This window comes from Brassica napus, chromosome C5, assembly GCF_020379485.1.
Source record: "Brassica napus cultivar Da-Ae chromosome C5, Da-Ae, whole genome shotgun sequence".
Lineage (NCBI taxonomy): Eukaryota > Viridiplantae > Streptophyta > Magnoliopsida > Brassicales > Brassicaceae > Brassica > Brassica napus.
Window position 1 is genome coordinate 36889573 of NC_063448.1, and position 24030 is coordinate 36913602.

Sequence of the window (24030 nt, forward strand, 5' to 3'; positions counted from 1 at the left end):
TCGATTGATTATTTTGTTTTGAATTGCTTTTCAAATTATTTTGGAAGGTTTTCAAATAGATTGATTATGTTGTTTACGGATTAGTATAACGATAAATCAACTTGAATGAATTGTGATTTTTGTTTCAATTTACAGTGATTATGTTACTAGGAAAACTATTAGGAACAGTCTCTCTTTGTAGCCAATGACATGTGTTTGTTTGTAGCTAATTACATATGTTTGTTTGTAGATCAATGTTCTCTACTTGTAGCAAATGAAGTCTATTTAGTGACTTTTGTACCCAGTGAATTCACTCGTAGAGTTTGACTGTAGCCAAGTTACTCTGTTTGTTTGTAGATTAATGTTCTATGTTTGACATGTGTTCTCTGTTTTGCAGGCAATGAATTCTATTTAGTGACCTCTATAGCCACCAAATTTTCCTATTGATTTTGATTATGTATGTTTTTCTTTGCTTGTTTTAGAAGATTTAGTTCCAATTTAGGATAACCATCGGAACAAGGAATGCCTTACATTTCCTTGCATGCTTTTTAAACTGTTTTGGAAGATTTATTTCAAATTTAGGATAGTCATCCAGAACCAAGATTACCTTAAGATTACCTTACACGCTTTTTGTTTTGAAATATTTAGTTCAAATGTCTTTGATTCACAGCCGGTTGATCTTTTTGAGACTTGTTTTTGATTTTGTAACAGGTTTTTGAAATGTGGTTGAAGTTTTTGTGTTTGTGGAGAATGAAGTTCAAAGGAAACTTTCCAGTGGGAGTTCTATGTGGATAAGAATATGACTGCATGTTTTATTCACTTGGAAGAAGAACTTAAATATGAAGATTTGCTAAACATGGTTTCGTATACAAGAGCAAGCTATAACTTTGAGCGATGGAATTTCTTAGGAGGTGAAAATTATGGTTGAAGATGTTCCCTCAATCTCCATAGAAAATACTCGGCAACTAATATATTTACATCCTTAGTTTTAGGTAAAGACCTGTGTAAGAAAGTACACTCATTTTATTTTTTGGAAACTCATTCTAAAAGTACCACAAGCTTTCCTAGATAGCATATGTATTTTATAATGATACCACATTTAACACTTTCCTGATTGAATTACTGAAAATGTTTCAAGATATTCTGAAACTTCTTCAGTAACAACCTAAATGAAATAAAAGTCTTCATAATTCATAACAAACTTCTTAGGAACATTCCATACTTGCCAAAGTCAACATTAATAGCAAACAAAGTTCAAAAACATAGTCACAGCTAAACAGAAAATGAGTGTGACATGTTCACTTTCTTTATCCTTACTTGAAATCTTTCTTCTGCTTGATTCGGTTTGGATGGCGTCTCATTCGATGGTTTTGTGTCAATATGTCAAAATCAGGAAGGCTATCATGATTATGTACAAAAGCTTCCAAAATTACATGAAAACTCCAAAAATAAAACAAGAATGAGCATATACGTGTTGTGTCACATTAGGTAAAAAATATTGAGTCCCAATATATGTGTGAGCTTATAAGGCAAAAGAAGTCTGTAGGAATTTTTTCAGAATAAATCTTACCTCATCGTCAAGTTTTTCTTCTGTTTGATTTGGATTGTCTCATTCGATGGCTCTGTCTCATTCTGAAAAAAATCAGGAAGCATATCATGATTATGTACAAAACCTTCCAAAAATACTTGAAAACTCAAAGTGTAAAACAAGATTTGAGCATATACGATTTGTGTCACATTAGGGGGGAAAACTTGAGCCCAGTCTGTGGAGAAAATGGAGAGGCAGTTATCTCATTCGATGGCTTTGTCTCATTCTGCAAAAATCAGGAAGCCTATCATGATTATATACAAAAGCTTTTAAAAAATCAGGAAGACAATTTTTTTGAGTTTTTTGGAATTTTTAGTTCAAATTTCTCTGATACACAGTTGGTTGATTTTTTAACAAGTTTTCAAAATATGGTTGAAGTTTTTGTGTTTGTGAGAATGGAGTTCAAAGGAAGCATTCCAGTGGGAGTTTGTTGTGGATAAGAACATGACTGCATCGTTTATTAACTTAGAAGAAGATCTTCAATATGAAGATTTGCTGAAGATGTATTCCAAAGATTTCCATATTCAATTGGAAGACATAACTTTGAGCTATGAGATTTATTTGGAGTTTAAAAGCACAGTTGAAGATGTTCCCCCAATTTCCATTGGAAACACTCGTCAATTAAGAATTTTCATCGGCAAGATTAGAGTATTTGAAGGAATCTGTCGGTTGTGGTATAAAGGTTTGTTGCTTTATATCAACAAAGCACTAATCAGGATAACTTTCCTAATTATGTACTAAACCTTCCAAAACAACTTTACTCCTGCTGTGCTTCTCCAGTTCCTTTGAATTATATTCCAAATTTTGGTTCGACTATGCAGAGAGAACAATATGTACATTGTTTCAAATCTCTTTTTGTGTTTGTATGATTTTATTCTTCTTTGGACTATTCATGACAGCCTTCCTAATCATGTACTAATCCTTCCTAAACAACTTGAATTTTGCAGATTTTGCCTTTTCAAGGTGTCTCTGCGTGCTACTTAGCTGTCTTGTTCAGATTTTTTTTTTGTGATTAAGAAATATGTGCATGAGCATACATGTGACATAACACATAAGAATGCGAACCACAATGATTCTCTTCAGCATAGCGGCCAAAATACGATATTCCCCTTCCCTAAAGCTCTCGGATTTTGTTGAACACTTTTTCTGTGAGAATCTTCTTAACAGTCTTGATATAAGCAGCGCTTGAATGTTGGTTTATTGACACTCTTTCCTCTGGCTCTGAACTAATAGGGTACTTCGGCTCAGGTAGTGCTAGTTTGAGAGGTAATGAATCTCTCATCGTGTTACTATCCTACTTAACCAAACAAACAAAAAATCTAAAATTTGTTAACATCAGAGTTTATGGAAAGCCTTCCTGAAACTATACAAATCTTTCATAAAAAAAAACCACAAAGTTTCACAAGCACAAGCAATCGACTAGAAATGTCATAAGCAAATTCACGAGCCTACCAAACATATCAACATGCGTAAGCAAAACAAAACACCAAGCAAAAAAAATATTAAAATTTGTTAACATCGAATTTTCTGGAAAGCTTTCCTGAAACTACTCAAATCCTTCCTAAAATTTAAAAAAAAAACTACACATTTTCACAAGCACAAGCAAGAGACTAACAGTGTCGTAAACAAATTCACGAGCCTACCAAACAGATCAACATGCTTAAGCCAAATATGTAAAATAAAGAACATTTTTACCAAAATTTCTATGCATCATTGGGTGTTCAACATTTCTTACCAAATTTTGTAGAGGTCACGAGCTTTTTGTAGGTGGTTTAAACTCCAATACTTGTTTGTAGATCCTTCCTGAAATCAAACAAGTAAAATAAAGAACAACTTCTCAGAGAAATGAATAAACACTTTTCTCAAAGAAATTATTATCTAAAGATCTTTCCTTGTTAAATAGGCCTTTCACCACAGTGTTGCAGCTACTAGCCTACTACGACTAGGCTGCAATTTTCAAATGCCAAAAGTTAACATGAAATCGTATCAAATTCTTAGACGTGAGACTAAACAGGATTAAGACCTTGCAGATGAGCTGCTATCATTAGTATTAAACTAGCCTATCTGAGACATATCCCACAAACAAGCTTAGCATAAAACTACTAGACAAGATCAAATAAAATACATAAACACACAAAAAGAGCAATCTTTTGAGAGACTAGGAAAAAGCGAGTACCTTGGAGGGAAATGGAAGCTTACGCTTAGCAAAGAGAACGAAAAAACGTTTCGAGAGAGACGAGAGTTGCTTAGTTACTAATATCTTTGAGATATGTGTTTATCTGTTCAAAAATTCAAATTAAATAAGGTAACATTAAACATCCATTTGCGAAACATCCAATTTTTCAATTAAGAACCCTAATTTTGTTTTTGAATTGGAAATGTTTAATACTTACATGGCTTAGTTCGATTTCGACCGATAAAAGTGTCGACGGTTGTAGATTCGCCGTGATTTATCTCTGGCGTCGTCGAGAGAAGAAGGCGATGATGGTGGAGACGTCGATCTTCGTCGTCCTAGACATTCGTCGAGTTCTTTTCTGTTTTTTTAAGCTTTATTAAGAGGGTAGTTTAGACTTTTGATCTATTAATGAAGGCGCTATTAATCTGATTTCTAATTTGAATGACTATTTTTGAGACAGAAACTTAAATAAGTCTATTTAAGAGAATTGCCCAATATATATATAGGATAATGTTGTGAAATAGTCTTTTTTAAGTTTCTGTCAACAGAATAACCCTAAAAAATGACCAAAATAGCTTCATTTTATTTTGAATTTGAATTTTTGAATTTTTAAAATTTGAAACCCCGTACTAGCTGCTTATCCAAATAATACAACATAATCTTTTCAAATTTACTATTTTTTAAATTTGACATAAATACTAGATATATATCACAACTCAAGTTTCTATTTATAATTTTTACCTTTTCATAATTATGAGATGTATGTGTTAAGATGATTAATATAATGTAGTAAAATTTAAGTTATTTTTACATTATTAACCAATCAAAATTTCTCAATCGATTTTTATCAATAAATTTAATTATAAATTATTATAAATTTCAAATATATACAAAACTTACTTATCTCAGATAATATTTAAATGATATAATCCTGCGATATCGCGGAATGTTATCTAGTAAACACAAAAACTAGAGTTTGATATCGAAAACTAAAGGCGTTCAAAGATAATTGAGTGTGTATCTAATATCTTGAAACACTGAGAGAGACATAAAAAAGTCTTCTATAACTAGAACTTTATGACTTGAGACTGTCGTTTGGCCATCTTTCTTAATGTTTTATATCCAATTCGTTGTTTACACATTATCACATAGGGTAATACTTGTTTCAAGTTCAATTTGTGATCATGTGCATGCTGCTCCAGCCATGTACCTAGGCTTGCTAGCAGCGCACTGGGCCTGGAAATGCCCTAACGTTAGAGCCTAACAAGTGGGGTTGCATATGAGACCACAATTCTGACAGCTAGATTCGTGAGCTAACTGTAATGCCCTGCTCCGCGACGTCCGAGCCAGGTTTTCGAGAGGATGTTATGGACACACGTCTACTCACTTTAGACAGCCCAACCTGTCTTGTTACTGGTCCCATGAGCTATCAGACACACTGTCTTATGTGAAATACTTTCCACCCATATCCATATACTTCTACGTACAGTCCTCCACACATGGGAAATGGAGAGGAGGGGGCATGAGTAAATGGGCTACTTAGTGAAGTGGTTCTAGACAGTCTCCCTGCATGACACTCTACACTACTCGATACGGAAAAGAGAGCTGGCTGGCCACTACAATCAACCAAATGCAACATAACATAACATAACATCTCATCAGCATTACTATCAACCTAGCGATCAATCATTGCTACACATGAACTCGACTGGCTCGACATAATCAACTCCAAGCAACCTAGACGTAAGGACCTACGACTCACTAACAATCGTCCTCTTTGTGTCGGCCAAACCCAAGAGATCTTACGTTAAATAACAGTCTCCCAGCTTCCTACATGACCACCCACACACAGCTCGTTGGCCCCGTATGACATTGTCTACCCCGCGGTTCCCGTCCGTACACGGTCTAATGGTCATCTCTGCCACGACTCGGCATGACTCGATCCTACGGCGCCCTTAACATTTTATATCCCGCATTTTGCGGTCACTAAATTTGCCTTTCACATTTTCTATCCCGCCTATCGCAGTCACCGAATTTACATGGCCTTTCACATAGATCCCATCATTTCACGGTCACCGTCCGTTCACGACCCTTCACTTAACTCAATCACATCACCTTCAAGATGCCACCCGTTCTCGGTGTCTTAACACATCATATCATTTCTCATTAACTCATTATTCTCATTAACTCATTCATTAGATGCCATCTGTTCTCGGTGTTGCATACAATTCACTTCACATTCTAATTCCCATTCATAACATTCAACATTCGCTCATCAAATACCAATTGTAATTTCATTCACTTCTGATATCAATTCTGATATCAATTGTGCATCCATTATCAACCTAGGCGTGCATTTCTTTCTAGCAACCCAGCTTTCCGTCATACAATCATCACTTAGAATCATAACAACCCATCACACAAACATTTATTTATATTCATCCACATTAACACAAGGCAGTCCGTTAAATCCTTTAAAACAGTGTGAAGATTCTTATGCATAATGATCCCTTCATCTAACACTCTAACATTCATTATGATCTAGTATCCTAACTTTTAAACAGTATCCAAACTCTAATTCCAATATAAAAAGAATAGAGAGCAAGAAAAAGAGAAAGAGAAAGAGAGAGATCTGGTTCGAATCACCTCACCTTAGAATAGATCTGGATCTGAAAACAAGAATATGGATCGGTGAGAATCCAAAAACTCCGATTTAAGCTGCTCACAACAACGAGCACCACCACTCGGCGCCGACGAAGAAAGAGAAAGAAAGACGGCGAGGAGAGAAAGAGAGAGAGACGCGAGGACAGAGATAGAGACAAAGAGAGGAGAGAGAGAGAGAGAAGCGGCTAGAGCTTTAGTTCTCCGATAGTTCTCTGCAAAATTCCGTTTCAAGTTTCTAATAAGACAAAAAAAAACTCTGTATTTATAATGACAAGGAAGAGGACCCAAATCATTTATCCTAATGGGCTGTGAAAAAGCTAGTTTTCCTTAGAAAATTTTACGGTCAGTTTTGGGATGCTACGCTAAGAATGTGGCATCTATATATATAACAATAAATGAGACTTTTCTCCTTTCTCATGCTGCCACGTCACCACATAGGTGAGGCATTTCGCGACACGTGTCAGAATACCAAGCTACTTTCGATTTTGTTTCCTGCCGGATCTCGTAATCCCCTGGGCTTTTATTACTTTTTCAAATTAAGCCCAAAATTTAGCATACATGTTAGAAACCCACATGGGATAAGGTTTTCCTTATCCGTCTTCGTCTTGCGCCTCGACCTCCACGATGAAATCCCACAGCAGCTTAAAGCGACGTTTCGATTTACATAATGTCTGCACCATCCATAACCATTCAGCAGCCCTGCGTTTTCTGATCAATTTCTTTCAGTAAACAAAAAGTGAGGACCCCGAGAACCTTGTCATCTCTCTTTCCATGCTCTATCTAGAAACAGCTACGATTATGGTGAATTCTCAACTTCTTCTCTCTCAGTTGAAGGCTGGTTGGTGTAGGGCGGCTGTTGTCACACGGCTTTTTCGTTTTTAGGAAGTTAGGCATGTGAAGAACTTATGAGGTTGATAGGGTTCTGGTAGATGAGTAGGTATTGCTCTCCATTGTATTTATCATATATGTTATACGGTTTAGGAAATTCCGTTCTTTGCTAAAGCTTGATTCTTTTAAATGAATGGCAGCCACCGCTTGATTCAGGGATCTATTAGCGTTCACAACCTGAACATATTCCCACACTTACTCAGAGAGATAGGGAGGCTGTTTGTTCTATGTTACGAACAGCAACCCATCTCAATAGTTTCACGGAGTATACCACCTTTGTAGAGATTGCACAAGCCATCAATCATATTCCTACAGAGCTGTTCATGTTCCAAAATCATGAGCAGACATATGTTGCTTGCAAATACAAACACCCACTTACCAGCCCTGTTACAAAACTTTGCCTCCATACAGGTTTGATTAGATTAGGTTGATTCGCAATGTTTATTTGTTAATTTTCACTGATCTGTATTAGATATCATTGGGGAAGTCATGGCCATTAAACTTAGAAAATTCAGCGTATTATGGCTTATCATTAGCTAATTCTATTATCATGTTTTTGTTCTAGGTGATCACTCTTTTATGATTCATTCGCAGGAAGATTAGCCTGGAGCAGGAGTCGTTACAAATTAGCTCTGTAATGGTGTGACTAGGGGTGCCCGTCCTACAAATCCTGCAATGAATGCTTGTGTGTCGATGGATGGAGCCTCGGGCGCTATAGATACCTTGCATGATGAACCTATTCATATTGACTTATCTTCTGCTGGTCCACCATTTCCAAAGGATGATCCAGCAGGGAACAAATCCCGTAGAGCTTAAGTCCCAGCATCGTGAGCCAACTCCAACGTCCACCACTGCTACTACTTAGGATTTTGTCTTCACTTGAGTTTGAATAAATTGTTTAAGGTTTTGCTACGTATTAGATTCCGTTGGTTTTTTTTTTCACTTTTCTTCTACTTGCATTCTTATCTCAAAAAGACTTTGTCCCAGCAGTGGTTTCTTATAAAAAAAATTATTGCTCTTTACTGCAGCCAATTTACTGTTGTTATCTGAGATCCGGTACAACCAGTTAAATACATATAGAGATAAATCCTCATGATTTAGTTTCTTAACTTAGACAAGTAGATTTCACAAAACAAACTTTTGTCAAATTGAAATTTTTTTTTTATTGCCTCTGTCATGGTTTCCAGGTGATCAAACCAATGTCTACCACTCATCAAATCTAAACCGATTTCTTCCATACACATTTAGACACTGTTATTGTGTGACACGATCAAGTGTCTTATTCCGAAGCTCTCTAACCATATTCCAGGAGATATATGATGAGACTGGTTGTCATGCTGATGTTTATTTTTGCTTTCGCTATAATAAAAACGCCTGATTCTTACTTTGTTTTCTTTATAAATTGATGTGTTGGCAAGACTCTTTCCTTTCAATCATATATACTCCTTGTTCTAAAAATCTCCCGCATAGGCGATTTATCGTCCGAGAAATCGTAATACGTTAGGTCACCGTGGCGAATTGCATTGATTCGGTTGTGTTATACAGTAATCCAATTTCTAACCGCCTAGAGCATCGCTTTTCAAAACGTGGCCGATTATTTACTTGAACGGTGTTGTTCAAAATCCGTAATTCTTTCCGTATTGTTGTTCTTGAACCTTATTCAAGAGTAAATACAAAAAAATATGTGAATCATTTGAGTTTTAAAGTGACAGATTGATGAAAAAGATGTTAAATCAATAAACAAAACTGAAACACAGTCGATTGCCATTTTTTAGGTTTCAAAATTGGCAGTGAAGAAGATGAATTCATATTTACAATTATACCCTTTATTAAAAATGAAAAAAAAATGTACAGAGCTTGGGCTTTAAACAAAGGGCCACAGCATAATATGTAAAGAACACGAGCCAATATACTATTTAAACGTTTAATGTTTTGTTCTAAATATATATAATTACAATAATAAGGAGTAGTTTATATGTAAATTCTTTGTAAAAGTATGAAATCATAGATATATAGGGACTACAACTAAAATGTAGTGTATATGAATAAAGTATGGTATTTATACGTATAAAAGTACAAAAAATTCCTCCCCGCGTATTCCCCGTGTTTTTCCTGTTTTTTCAATAAATCGCTAGGCCAGAGTGTACCGCACGCGTAGCGCCTAACGAGTTTCCGAACAAGGTATATACCTAAGGAGTTACATTACAATTTGTCCCAGAGCAGTCTTGCTTAAACGTTTACAATTATTATCATTAAGCAATAAAGATATAAGACCCATATTAACAAAAAACAAAGTGTTAACTGAAGAGACTCAAAGTATAAGATAATAACCTGATGGTCTGAACCCTGCAAGAAACTCGCGTACGACTTCAAGAAACAGAGCCACTTGATTGGCGCTTGATACTCTAACAATGTTGGTGATCGTTATCTTCCTCAACTGATGCGCTTCAACGAAGATTCTCACAAACTCCTCATCCAATGTCAGTGAATCTGCCACCTCCTTAACCGTTATCATGCTGAGAATACAGAGGACGAAACCAAATTATCCTAGAAACATTTGATGAAACGCTCCTGTGCAAACAAGGGAAGAACATATGCTTAACTACCTCTGCTTTAATTATGGCAAAGATGATGTCTGAACCACTCTATGCATGAATACATATCAACGCAGATGTTTGTGCATAGTAAGAGTAACTCTATTCAAGAGGATGGGAAGAATGACTTACATAGATGCTCCTAGCTCCAAGAGAAAAGCTTTTAATAAAAAAAATGGTTGCATTAAACGACCAACCGCATAGATCGCCCCGAGGGAAGAAGTGCAGACCTAAACTCAGAGGACGAGAATTTAAAACAGAGAACAATGCAACTACGCCAAATGAGCAAACACCTCCAAGGCTAAGATAATCAAAGCAAGAAAAGTCTCGAAAGTTCAAATGTTGAAAACTCACGTAGCGATAAGATCAATCATGTGACTTATAGCGTGTGGTTGGACTAAGAATAATAGAAGTTTCATAGACTTCAATTGTATTCCCGTTATTGGCTCTGTGCTTAAAATCTCAGTTGTTGCATTGGTACTGAAAAGAGATCATTTTCAAGGACAGAAAAAAAAGGATTCTTGGAGAGGCTTAGACAGATTCAATCTTTTCTTTTGTTTTTTTCCAATGCCTCGAATAATTCTTTCACTGTTTTATCTTCTTTCTGGATCAAATAAAACCAAAGGAAGAAGAAAAACATACTATCTAAGTCAATTCTAGAAAGCCAACAATAACACATCGCGCAACCACTTCTTAAGCACTACAACAAAAATTACCAACAAAGAACCACCACCACTCACAAGTAAGCCAGGTGAGCAGTAATATAACAAAATTAGGGGGACATTTGCTAAAACCAACCCAAATATTCAAGTCAAATCTAAAAGTGTATTCCACTTACAGTCAAATGCAAAACCCACCTAAAGGGTAGTGAAAGTACTATTTAACTCTTATGACCAAACAAAAAAACAGAAATGTATTTTACGTTTCTATTCTTCGTAAGTCTACACGTAATAAAAAAATCTACATATATATAGATTTCCTACGAAGTCTATCTTATAGATTTATTTTGTAGTCTACACTCTAATTTGATCTAATAATTTAATTTTGAAAATGTATAAAAATAATTATTGTGATACTTTTAACTAATCATCGATACAAATGGATAATATGAAATAAATAAATTACTTACTTACTTACTCTCTCTCATGGCGAAGGCGACGACGACAAGTTTCTAGGGTTTGATGGATTTTCGAAATTGGGATCCAGGGAATCAAGGGGTCACAGGATTTTCTTATGGGATTTTACATCATCACAAGGGAATCGAAGGATCTGGGATTTACTATGCGATTGTGCGGGGAGATCTAAGGCAAGCAGGAAAGTCGGGAATCGAAGGATCTGGGATTTTATTGGGAGTTTATTCTCCGATGTATACAAGGGAAGTACGGATTATCATATCTCACGCTTTGTTCATCGATTTGCTAAGGAAATTGGTTGTTTTGGAGATCAAAGAAGATATCTATGGATCCTTTTGGGCTCAAGTTTGGAAAGTTTTTATTGGAGTGTTGATATATATTACGATATCTCCATATCACCGCTGGGTAGGGGGCTATCGGTGAAGGGATTTGCAGAATCAATCAGATATTATCGGCTTTAACAGGTTTAATGCGGTTGCGTGGGAAGGTGGATCTCCAGGTTTGCTATAAAAGGAAGAGGGCCGCAGAGGAATCAAACATATTTTTATACTCTTCTCTCTTCAAGCGCTTCAATCTTAACGGTGATTTTGGTGCTATTGGTCTTCTGGTTGAAATGTCTCAGAGTCAACTCATTGGAAAGTCTGGTGATGTTAGGGGTGCTGAGGGTACTCGGAAGAGGCTGAAGATCTCGGTTCCTAATTTTGACAACACCGAACTGATCAAGCAGTATGACAAGACTCTTATCGGAAGGTGTATGAATCCTGCAGTTCAGGATGTGAAGGCGCTCATTGTGATGCTACCAAAGATTTGGAAGGTGGAAGATCGTGTGGCGGGTACAGATCTGGGGCTTGGGAGGTTCCAGTTCGACTTTGTGGAGGAGGAAGATATTGAGACTGTTCTCAGGTCTCAGCCCTTCCACTTTGACTACTAGATGGTTGCATTGGCTCGGTGGCAGCCGAGGATGCCACAGAGCTATCCCTCCACAATACCATTTTGGATCAAACCTATGGGAATTCCCCTGGAATTCTGGGATGCTCCAACGTTTCAGAGTATTGGTGATGCCCTTGGGGAAACCGTGGAGGTGGATCTCGACTATGGCAGAATCAAGGTGGTCATTGACGGGTGCAAAGAGCTGAGCTTCGACACAACGGTGGATTTTGTTGGGGGAGAATTTCATGAAGGGGATAAAGCTTTTATTTCGTTAAAATACGAGAAGTTGTTCGGTTTTTGCGAAACGTGTTTCAGTCTCTCTCCCATGACGCTGATCACTGCCCATTAACCACAACGAGTCCTCAGAATAAGAAGGAGACTCGAGAGATACCGCAGGATGATCGCGCCAGGAGCTATAAGGGGGTGGTGATTAACGGAGAGATGGGCCAGCAGAGTAAGGGGAGAGACCACATAGAGTATGATGGCAAGGGTAAGGGGAAGATGTACGACGAGCAAGATACAAAATGGGTTAAAATTCCGGAGAAAGGGAGCAACAGACATCACTCATACCGTAACAGTTACAGAGGAGAGGAAGGAGGTTCAAGACTAAGGAGTTCTCGCAGTGCTCGCCCTAGAGGTTTCAATCCAGAGGAAGATACTAGGGCTGCTCGAGGGTTGAGACGAGGCACAAGCCCAAGAGCGGGGGCACCAAAGGAGGCTCGGGAAGAGGGAGATATACAGCAGCAGGAGCGGGCGAGGTCTTCCCGTAGGGAACAGGAGGCGCCTCCTATGATTCCATTGCAAGAAAACCTTGCTAGTTCAATCATCCTAGCGGATGTCCAAAAGGTAACCTTGGCTCCTGAGTGTGAGGAAAATGGTTTAGATGTGGTAAATGAATTACTGGGGGATGAGAATAATGATGTTGAGAATGATGTAATGGAGTTAGATGAGGAACGGGTTACTAGAGTGGGGAATGATGAGGGTAGTGGTGAGGGTAGTGGTGATGGGTTTCAAAATTTATCTGATGGGGAAGTGGAAGTGAACAGCGATCAGGCCACGGAGGGTCTGAATCTAGCGATTGGGGATGTGGTTAATGACTTACAAGAGGACAAGGAACCCGCTGTTAGTGAAGCGGAGAAGAAAAAGGTGGTGCGCAAACGTCTGTTTAAGTCCACTGTTGTTGCAGGGGGCTCTACAAAGGCACGAATGGTCCAGGCCCTCATAGCTACTCGTAAACATACGGTTACTAAACCTGCAACCCGTCAAGGAGAGGGAGCTAAACAGCAGGAGGAAAAGGGTTCCTCAAACCCCAATCCAACCTCTTCCAAACCTTAGGAGTTTTATGGAGGTACAAGCAATGGTGGAGTTATGCAAGCAAGGGGTGCTTTCCAGTCTTTTCTTTTTATTTGGCATAATAAGCTCTAGGAGCAACTTTGTTAGTTTTGGTTTTGGCTTTTCGTTGAGTTCCTTTTATTTGAGTTTCTATTATATTCCATGTTTTATTAGATCATGTTATAAGATCTTGAGTTGGAATAAGACTGGTCTTCTTGGTTTTTGGTATTGTTCTGGATTTGAATTATGGTTATTTGGTCTTCTTTGGTCAGATCTTGCACCTCTGCGTTTCTATCAAGTGCTACAAAATGGGTTTACTGTACAGCAGCTAATGTGTTTGGTCCCTTTAAACCAAACACAAAGATCATACAAGTGTCTGGAGATGGTTGCTTTTGCGGGATATGGTTGTAAGGATAGCAGGTTTATGCTTAATCGGTTAAGAACGGAAAGGCTCTGGTCACTATTTTGGATCATTGCATATCAGCTTTACATTGTTCAAGATACAAACAAGCTTTGGGTTTTTTTAAGGTTCAATAATTTAGGGAATATGGAAAGGACGTATCATGGCTCAAAGAAAGTCGCAAGATGTCTCATGTGGAATAATTTAAGGAATACTTTGAGGTTAATTATGTCTCATGTCTCAATGGATGTCACAAGATGTCTCATGTGGAATAATTTAAGGAATAAGTTAAGGTTCATCATGTCCCAAGTGCGTTTAGGTTCTGGCTGTTACAGTGAGATTCAGAAAACATTTCTTGGTTTATGTTATCCACATTTAGTAAAAGTTATTATCCAAGTGGAGGAGTGGTGCGAAAATAAGTGGGTGCTTGTTTTATATGGGATTGACGAATACTTGGATGCAGTTAAGCTATGGTGGCAGTGGGGAATTGATGTTAAAATATTTATGGGTCTCATTAAACCTGCATCTTCTGGCTCCATGAAGCAATACATATATTATTATATATGAAAATACTAAGCTGGAATTGTAGAGGACTAAGAAGTCATTGGACCATAAGTTATCTCCGGGAAATATGGCACAAAATAAACCAGATTTTTTATTCTTATCTGAAACGAAACAGGATTTCGATTTCGTACAAAGGTTTCAATCTCATTTTGGATATGATAGGTTGGTTACTGTGGATCCAAATGGGAGAAGCAGTGGTTTGGCTCTTTTTTATAACAATGAATTTCAAGTTAAAATTTTATATTCTAGCAACATAATGATAGATATCGAGGCGGTGGTCAAAGGAAAACAAGTGTTCCTTACTTTTGTCTATGGGGAACCGGTACAAGAGCTAAGAGAGCAGGTTTGGGAGAGATTAACTAGATTTGGATTGTCACGATCGGAACCTTGGTTTATTATTGGAGATCAAAATGAAATCACTGGGAATCATGAAAAGGATGGGGGTTCCCTACGATGTACAACTTCTTTCATTCCTTTTAACAACATGATAAGGAATAGTGGACTTCTGGAGTTTCCGGCTCGAGGTAATATACTGTCTTGGCAAGGAAGAAAGGGCAAAGGAAAAGGAGCAGTGATGGTCAGATGTCGTTTGGATCGGGCTTTGGCAAATGAGGAATGGCATACGCTTTTCTCATGTTCTTACACAGAATATTTGAAGATGGTGGGTTCTGATCATCTCCCCGTGGTTGCTTTTTTGGAGGATAATCTATCAAGGAAAAAAAGGGACAGTTCAGGTTTGATAAGAGATGGATTGGACAAGAGGATCTTATGGAATCAATTGTGGCAGGCTGGACGGAAAGTCAGGGAGGACAAACAGGGGATTTTGTTACAAAAATCAGTAATTGTCGTCATGAGATATCTTCATGGCGAAAAGATAATCAGCCATATGGGAAGGACAAAATTAAAGATCTTCAACAGGCTCTAGAAGAAGTTCAAATGGATAATAGCAGATCACAAGAAGAGATTCTTGAGGTTTCCAGGAAGTTACAAGAGGCCTATAAGGATGAGGAGGAATATTGGCATCAGAAAAGCCGGAATATGTGGCACTCGTCTGGAGATCGCAATACTAAGTTTTACCATGCTTTGACAAAGCAGCTTAGGGTTCGTAATAAAATAGTGGAGCTCCATGATGAATTGGGTAATTGGATAACCGAAGAGAACGAAGTTGAGAAGGTGGCCGTCGATTATTTTGAAAGTTTGTTTAGTTCCACGGACCCAATGGAATTTGATAGCTTCTTGGAAGAGATAGTTCCATCTATTTCCCCCCAAATGAATCAAATTTTATTGAGAATGGCAACGGAAGAAGATGTTCGACTAGCTTTATTCATGATGCACCCAGAGAAAGCGCCAGGTCCGGATGGGATGACAGCTCTTTTTTTTCAACATTCCTGGCATGTTATTAAGAAGGATGTGGTTGAGATGGTGAATAATTTTCTCCTCACAGGAAATATGGATCCACGTTTAAATATTACTAATATCTATACGATTCCGAAAATAGAGAGGCCCACAAGGATGACGGATCTAAGGCCGATTAGTCTATGTAATGTTGGTTACAAGATTATCTCGAAAGTTTTGTGTCAAAGATTGAAAATTTGCCTACCACGGCAAATTTCGGAGACACAATCGGCTTTTGTGGTGGACAGGTTAATATCAGATAATATTCTTATAGCACAGGAAATGTTTCATGGACTGATAACCAATAAGTCTTGTCAAAATAAGTTTATGGCGATCAAAACGGATATGAGTAAGGCATATGATAGGATAGAGTGGAGCTTTATTGAGGCTCTTCTTCATAAGATGGGATTTGATCCTCGTTGGATCAACTTAATGTTGGAGTGTATTTCTTCGGTTCAATATAGGGTCCTTCTCAATGGTCAACCAAGAGGTCTTATCATCCCACAGCGGGGTTTACGGCAAGGGGATCCTTTTTCTTCGTATTTATTTATTACGTGCACTGAGGCACTAATCGTGAATATTAAGAAGGCGGAGAGAGTGAAACAATTAACTGGTCTAAAGGTAACAAGAGCTTGTCCAGCAATATCTCATTTGCTATTTGCAGATGATAGTCTTTTCTTCTGTAAGGCAAATAAGGAGGAGTGTCAAACCATTCTCAGGATTTTGAAGGAATATGAGGCTGTCTCAGGGCAACAAATTAATTTCTAGAAATCTTCAATTCAGTTTTGACATACGATTGAAGAAGCTAGTCGTCAAGAATTGAGAGATATTTTGGGAATTCAAAATATAGGAGGTATGGGATCTTACTTAGGGTTACCAGAAAGTCTTGGAAGATCTAAGGTACAAGTGTTTGGTTTTGTACAAGAACGCTTGAATAGTAGGGTTAATGGATGGACGTTTAGATTTTTTACTAAAGGAGGAAAATAGGTAATTATTAAGTCGGTGGTTACGGCCCTGCCAAACCATGTTATGTTTGTTTATCGGTTGCCGAAGGCTACAGTAAAAAAGTTAACGAGTGTTGTAGCTCAGTTTTGGTGGAGTCCAGGAGGAAGTACAAAAGGTATGCATTGGAAATCATGGAATGAATTATGTATGTGTGTCTAAAGATTATGGTGGACTGGGCTTTAAGGATCTTGTTGATTTTAACACAGCAATGCTTGGTAAGCAATTGTGGAGGCTGATTGAGAAGCCAAATACTCTTTTTTCAAGAGTTTTCAAAGGACGGTACTATAGGAATGCTTCACCCCTGGAACCGATTCGCTCATACTCCCCGTCATATGGCTGGAGGAGTATTATTTCTGCTAGATCTTTGGTTTGTAAAGGACTAATTAAAAGGGTGGGCACATGTTCATCTATATCAGTATGGAATGATCCTTGGATCCCAGCCACTCGCCCGAGACCAGCAAACAAAAACCTTCAACACAGTTACCCGGATCTCACAGTGGATTCCCTCATTAATCAGGAATCCCGAACATGGAATTTACAGGCAATCAGGGCTTTGGTGGATCCTCATGATGTAAAAATTATTGAAAGTATCCCATTAAGTCGAAATCAGATGGAGGATAGAAATGGATGGCATTTTAACAACAATGGGAAATATTCGGTCCAATCAGGTGACTAAGTAGAAAGGGTCTACCCTGATAAAGAAAAACCACCAGAATTTTATGGGCCCACGGAGGATACATTAAAAGCTTTCTGCTGGAAAGTACGATGTCCCCCGAAAATAAAACACTTCTTATGGCAATTCCTTTCAGGATGTATAGCGGTAATGAAAAATCTAAAATCAAGAGGGATACAAGGGGATATATGCTGTGCCCGATGCGGAGATCCGGAGGAATCAATAAATCTTGTGTGTTTTTGAATGTCCTCGAGCACGTCAAGTATGGGCTCTATCTAAGATACCATCGCATCCCAATATTTTTCCTATCAATTCGTTTTTTGCTAATATGGACCATCTTTTTTGGAGTGTTAATCCAAAGATGGATGACCATCAATTTGCATGGATATTATAGTATATATGGAAAGGTCAGAATAATAAAGTTTTTAGCAACCTAGATATTGATCCGAGGGAAACACTTAAATTGGCAGAATTAGAATCATCACTCTGGGCTGAGGCACAAGTAGTAAATGATCCAATGAGGGGGCATAAGGTACATACCACTTCCACATTAGCGACGTCAGGAAGATGATGTTTCATAGATGGATCATGGAAAGATAAGGATTTATTTTCAGGGCAAGGATGGTATATCACTTTACCGGGTTTCGATGGTTTATTAGGGGAAAGGAATGTAAGCGCATGTCTCTCACCTCTTCATTCGGAGGTGGAGGCCTTAATTTGGGCAATAGAATGTATGAAAGATTTAAGACAGTCTCAGGTGACGTTTGCAACGGATTGTTCTCAATTGGTGAAGATGGTTTCGGAACCAGAAGAATGACCAGCATTTGAAAGCTATCTGGAAAACATTAAGCTCTTAAAAAGAAGTTTCTTCAACTCAAACATCGTTCATGTACCACGGACGGAGAACCTACGGGCGGATAGCTTAGCACGCAGTGCTAGGAAACAACCGTCTTTCGTCGTTCACATGGATGCGAAGTTACCGATTTGGTTTACAAAGTCAAGTTGAGTCTGTAAATGTTTTTGTTGTAAAAAAAAATGAAGTAAATAAATTAAAATTTCATATAATCAAACAATTTTGAAGAATATATACTAATTTGGTTATCATGTGTTAGACAATGTTCATAGTTTAGAAACAAAAAGTTATAACATGTTATGTCTTTTAGTGGTAGATTTCTTAGGGTTAGATTTTAGATTGAGATTTTTTTTGTTTTACTGACAAGAATTTGAAAATTAGTGTTTGATATTTGTGATATTTGATACAGTAATTGAGATTTTTTCAATTATCAAGCAAAACATTTAAGATTTGAGATTTGTGGTTTAGAGTTTCGTAGACTCACAATAAAGTCTACTTCACTGTAGACGTTGTTTTCAGTCTACTTTAGTTGATTACAAAAAATATTATTTTAAAATTAAATATAGTTTTTTATGAACAAAAATGTGAAATCATATATTATAACTATTTTTAAAAAATTAGTAAATCATATATTTACATTATTAAAACAATAAATTACTAGACGAATGAATAACATTTTTAAAAATAATTTACATATTTGTTTAAATAATAAAAGATAAGGGAAAGAAAAAAAATAATTATAGTCTACTTATAAATAAGTCTACCAAACCGAAAATAATTTAGCTAACCAGATTTTACCAAAATAATTAAACTTAACCAAAATTAAACCATAAACGTTTTAACCTAACCGAATCAAGTATCCGACATATAAATACTTTTTTTTGGAGTTTGGTAAGAAACATAAAACCTAGCGCCGTTGGTCTCTCTCTCTCTAGAATAGGCGATTTTCGGCGGTCTGACCCTATCGAGTCTCTCTTCCTTCTTCTCCCACTCGCCGTCCTCTCTGAATCACCATCATTACCATCACCACTATCCTCTCCCATCCGTCAGCTATATCCATGTTGTCTCCGTCCACCTAGTCACCCCTCTCCTTGTCTTCTCCAGTCGTAATCTCTCTTTCTTTATCTCTCTCTCTCTATTTTCTTAGACAGTATCAAGCTCCGGTTTTTCCTTAAAATCCAATGTAAGCACCTTTTGTCTGATTACTTTACATCAAGTCTCAGGAGTGACGAGAGTGGTGAGTCGGAGATGAGCAGCGGCGGTGAGGAGACATAGCTTAACTTTGACTTCCATGGAGTTTTGCTGTGTGTTCGAGCTTCAAACTTGAGGGATGAGATGGAGTCTAGTGAGAAGAGAAGGGAGGAGATGGATTTGGCTCAGAGACGAGGGAGGAGATGGAGTTGGATTCAAACATAAGTCTCTTACCCTCTTTCTCAGAATCAGTTTTATTTCTGATTTAATGTATTGATTATGGAGAAAACTGACAGTTTCAAAATCTGTAACCACAGTTTCAGGTACGTTTAGGCGAGAATAACTGCCACAAACCAGCTGAGGACTGAGGACATCGTTGTAAGTGTATACATTTTCTCGATCTATTGTTATTTCGTTGTGTCTGGACAATGGTTTCTTAGTGATTGTATCTCAGCTGATTTGTATATTCATTCAGGAAAATTTGGGATGTGCTTCATTCTCTTTATCACAAGCATAGGGGATGTGCTTCATTCTAAGCTGCTCAAAGGTAAAAGGTTGTAACTGTATCCATGTTGTTTTTTTGTTTAGCCTATGAGTGTTTATTGGCATTGATGCACCAATACCCTTGTTTGTCTCGTTTACAACAGGCTGTATATTATGGTCGCAGGTCTGAAATACTAGTGCGAAGAGCTTCTTTTCCTGATGAATTCACACGGTTAACAACCATCATGTGGGTAAGAAGAAAAAAATGCTTCTGCTAGGCCTCTTCTATTTACGTATATGGGTGTTACCTTGACTTTCCAGATCAATATTCTCTAAATATGTGTGTTTAATGTACTTTTGTAGATAAACGAGATTGTCTTAAAGCATGCTTATTATAAGAATCAAGCATGCTTATTATAAGAATCAAGCATGCATGTCCACAAGTTACAGATTCAGTGATTGTGCAACCACTTTTTGGCTAGAATTGGAAGATAGATGAAGTTGGTTATAATTATCCTCAGAGAGAATATCTGTAGATGTTTGTAATAGGCATGGGTATTGTAGTTTTGTACCAGACTACATTGTATTGTTCTCTTTGTATCAAACTGATGTATTATGTAATTTACTTGGAGTAGATTTCAAAAGACTAATACTGAAATAGACATATGTATTGTTCTTCTGTACCAAACTACATTGTATTGGCTTTTGTATCAAACTACCCTTTATAAAGCAGACTTGTTTAAATAACTTCAAAAAAATACAAAAAAAAAATTAAGATCTCCAAGTTTAACATAGGTTCATCAGTTCACACAACTCTAAAACAATATAATACAAGAGTCGCACATAACAGCGACTCAAGATCCACAAATTCAACATAAATTTCACATAACCTACGATTACAAATTCAACATAAGTTTCACATAACCTCCAATTACGCAACTAGACTTACAAAGACGTCTACACTTATTACTTAACTACATAATTAAACCAAAAAGTTGATAATTTCATAATTATAACATATTATTTTCTCAAAATCACCCAAGACCAGTAGGTAACTACATATTTAAACCAAAAAGTTGATAATTTCATAATTATAACATATTATTTTCTCAAAATCACCCAAGACCAGTAGGATTAACTTACATTCCCTGTCAACAAAAAAAATCTTGAAAAAACTTAATGAATAATACACAAATTCACATTTTTATAGATTTTTCTATCTAGACTTAATATTCAGTCTACAAAGATGTAGACGTTCTTTTCAGTTTACTAATGTAGACTGTCAAATAGGTCTACTCTTTGGGTTGGTTTTTGCAATTGCAAATTTTACGGGTTGCTTTTTATATTTGAAAAAAAGGTTATGATTTTATACAAATAGACTTCCATTTCAATCTACATTTTAAAAATGTCAGTTTTTGCTATTGACAAGAATTCACCCAGGATTTGACTTTCAGAAGTAGACTTCATATGCAGTCTACATGTTTGATTTTTTTAAAAAGAGATTAGTTTTGCAATTGACGACTTTCAACGAGTAGATTGAAATGAATGTCTACAAGTGTGTAGACTTCACGTGAAGTATCTTTCAAATCCGATGGGTTAGTTTTGCATTTGACCAAAATAAATAAGTAGACTTTACACACAGTCTACATTTTTTTTTCTAAGATAAGAAGATTGCATATGAAGTCTACAATTTAATAAATTTTTGATTACTTTTTAAACTTTTTAGTCAAACACAAAACGAACCTATTCAACGAAGTCAAAGTTTCTGTCAAATGCAAAACTAACATTTTGTATACTTCTCGTACAGTCTTCATTTTGTAGACATCCGATGAAGTCTACTTTGAAAAACTAACAAAAGTTCGGTCAAATGCAAAACTAACCTCTTTTACGTAGACGTTTTGGGAAGTCTACCGAAATTTTTGTTTTTGTTGTCAAAGATAAAGACGAAGACTGTTGGGAAAGTCTGCGTTACAAAAAAAAAACTGTTTGGTCAATTGCAAAACTGACATGTGCGTTGACAAGTAGACTGCATCGTAGGTCTACACAGAGCCGTAGACATAGAAAACAGTCTACTATCGCGGCATAGATCTGAAAATTGACGAAAATCATGTAAATAGTTACCTTTTTCCGGTGTAAAGCTAGTTTCCAACCATTTCAGCCTTCCAAACTCTAAATATGAGCAAAAAGAAACACCTTTGACGATTCACTAATGAAGAAACTCGAAAATATGAAGTTTGTGATTATGAAAATGAAAGTTATGAGAGTTTTTTAGATGGAAATGTAGAGGAAATAAGAGGAAATGAAGATTTGTTGGTTTAGAATGAGAAAAAAGTGGTTGAAAATTGAATTCTAGAGCTTTAAGAGCTCAAAAATGGTGGTTCATGGTGATTGGAAAAATTGATGATGATTGCATTATTGTAAATAAGAAGAAATGGTTAGGGTGTATTTAGTTTTTTGCTAATTTCGAAATTAATAAAAAATTAAATAATAATGACAATTTTGTAAATAATTCAAAAACATAAGGATAATATGAAAAATTCATTGATGAATAGTAATGACAAAAAAAGTTGGTTTTAGGTTTGACTTGAAAAAGTGGGTTGGTTTTGAAAAACTCCCAAAATTAGGATGTCTTTCGCTCAGCACAAAAAACAATATAAAGAAGAGTTAACTCTCTTCTAGTGAGGACACGTCAGCATCCACGTCAGTAAGTCGATGGCCCTGAGAGCGATACGTGTCCAAGTTTCTGAATTGTTTTTTTGTTTGGCGAAACAATTGATTTTGGGCTTGGACAATTTAGTCACTTGGACTGCAACAAAAATATTTGATGCCCAACATTTTTTGTCTTTATTTTCAACACCGTGACTAATCATTTCTAGGGTTCCAACCATTTTTGAACCGATAATGGAGCCTAAATTACGTTACGGAGGAAAACTATGTCTGGCCAATCCCCGGTCTAAGTTGTCGTCGTGTCGAATCGACTAGATTTCTTCCCTCTTGCATTGGAAAATTAGCAACGTTACGGAATTCAACCGGATTCAGTCTGTGTCATTAAAGTTATTTTTAAGTTTATCTCTCCCACTCCCTGCACGATTCTCATTCAATGCTCTCAACTTGCTTCCAGTCGGTGAATCTATAGATATAAATAGGTGAGACTTGATTCACTAAACCTCATCATTTCATTTGTCACAATTATATTTACTCTAAAAACTTTGACAGACAAACTCCCCTTGCTTATGAGCTCTCGCCTATGAGAGGAAGACAATCATCTGAAACAAGTGCGGCACGATAGGAGGAGGAAAGCGGCGGCGATGACGGAGAGGAAGAGGGTGAAGGCAGTGGAGGATAAAGGAAGCGATGATGGTGAAAAGGATAGAAGAAAGTATCAATGGAGAGTGGGCGGAGGTTTCTGCATAAAGTAGGACCTTTCATTATACTCTTTTGTGATCTTCGTTTTAATTTTTTTATAAAAAGTAAATATTCCATATATGATTTCTTGAATCTGAAATAAATATTCATAGTTATCGCTATTGTGATCTGAAATAAACAGGTTCTAGATTCGTTCGGGTAAATATCTTACAACTACGTGGACCTCTCTACTTATATATCTGTGGGAGAGTGTAGCCCTGTTCTTTTGATAAACGCTGCGTCTAGCGTCAGCGTCTCCAAAAGCCCTGTAATTTTTGTTGCTTTAAAAGCATGATTGCAGAGACCACTGAAGCCGGTGTTAAATAAACGAGACGCAGCGTCAAATTTCCTATGATATTTGATCGCTTGAAATTCTAGCGTCAATCACGACTCACCGCGGCGACTCTTTTTACTGTTACGGCTACATTTTTTTTTCGTCGTCACTGTCCGCGTTTTTTTTACAAAGCAGTTGATGTGAATATTTGGAGACGCTGACGCTAAATGCAGCGTTTATCAAAAGAACAGGGCTTGTATAGCCCAATTGATCAGAGACATTTCTCTACGGCCTATAAAATCTACTAAATTAATAATGAGCTCACTTATTAAATTAGCCGACTTATCTAGAATTCGTCGGTCACAAATTTTGGGGCTTACTGATCTTTACCATCTAGCTAGCAGTTTACGTATTTAAAAAATATATTTAACCTAATGGATATATATTGTTAACAGATCAATTGGTAACCCAACAAACAACCTACGATAGCTTCTTTTTTACAA

At 36.9% G+C, this 24030-nt stretch overlaps 1 long non-coding RNA gene across 1 annotated transcript; it reads left to right on the plus strand.

The window, feature by feature from the left end:
- The first annotated feature begins 18407 nt into the window (after nt 1-18407).
- On the plus strand, nt 18408-21700 carry LOC125587776. Its single transcript, XR_007324150.1, has 4 exons — nt 18408-19743; nt 19841-19912; nt 20033-20099; nt 20212-21700. It is a non-coding gene; the product is annotated as an uncharacterized LOC125587776 (long non-coding RNA).
- The last annotated feature ends 2330 nt before the right edge of the window (nt 21701-24030 follow it).